Source organism: Rhinopithecus bieti, unplaced genomic scaffold (assembly GCF_001698545.2).
Source record: "Rhinopithecus bieti isolate Rb0 unplaced genomic scaffold, ASM169854v2 scaffold_2314, whole genome shotgun sequence".
In the NCBI taxonomy this organism is placed as follows: Eukaryota; Metazoa; Chordata; class Mammalia; order Primates; family Cercopithecidae; genus Rhinopithecus; species Rhinopithecus bieti.
In genome coordinates, this window is record NW_016803781.1 from 1579408 (window position 1) to 1580250 (window position 843).

Consider the following 843-nt stretch of genomic DNA (forward strand, 5'->3'; position numbering starts at 1 on the left):
TTGCATGGCTTTCAGCCTAAGTCGTCCCTGTTTCTCAGGTCTGTATACCAACTTGCGGGCTAGGCCTTGAAAATACACAGTGAGCAAGGCCCATTTCCTACCCTTGGAGGGGACTGTGCCAGCGGTGAGCGCAGCAGGCTGTGGGAGCCCAGCAGAAACACTAACTGGGCTAAGGCATTGTGGAAGGCTTCCTGGAAGACGTGAGTCTCAGGGTGGAGTAAGCCTCTTCTGTTCAGGTTCAGGCTTGGGCACCTTTGTGCATCAGGCACTGGACAGATACCTGGGAGATGGAGAGAATTGGCTTAGTCTCACCCCTCTCTCACCCCGCAGTAGATCAGTGTTCTTGATAGAGAAGACTGCACCCCCAGGGGACAGTTGGCAATGCCTGGGGACGTTTTTGGTTGTCAGGACTTGGGGAGGGGATGCTACTGGCATCTCCTTGGTAGAGGCCGGGGATGCTGCTAAACATCCTACAATGCACGGGACAACCCCACCCCACACTGCCACAAAGAATGATCTGGTCCAAATGTCTGTAGTGCAGACTGAGAAACTCCAAAATGGACAATTACAATACGATGTGAGTGGGGGAAGAGGGGAGAGCAGAGGGATTAGGAGTGTTGTCCTGGCCTTAAGGAGTTTGTTTGTTGGTTTATTTATTTATTTACTTACTTTGAGACGGAGTCTTACTCTGTCACCCAGGCTGGAGCACAGTGGCTCAATCTCAGCTCACTGCAACCTCCGCCTCCCAGGTTCAAGTGATTCTCCTGCCTCAGCCTCCCGAGCAGCTGGGATTACAGGCGCCTGCCACCACGCCCAGCTAATTTTTGTAGTTTTTTTCTTTTC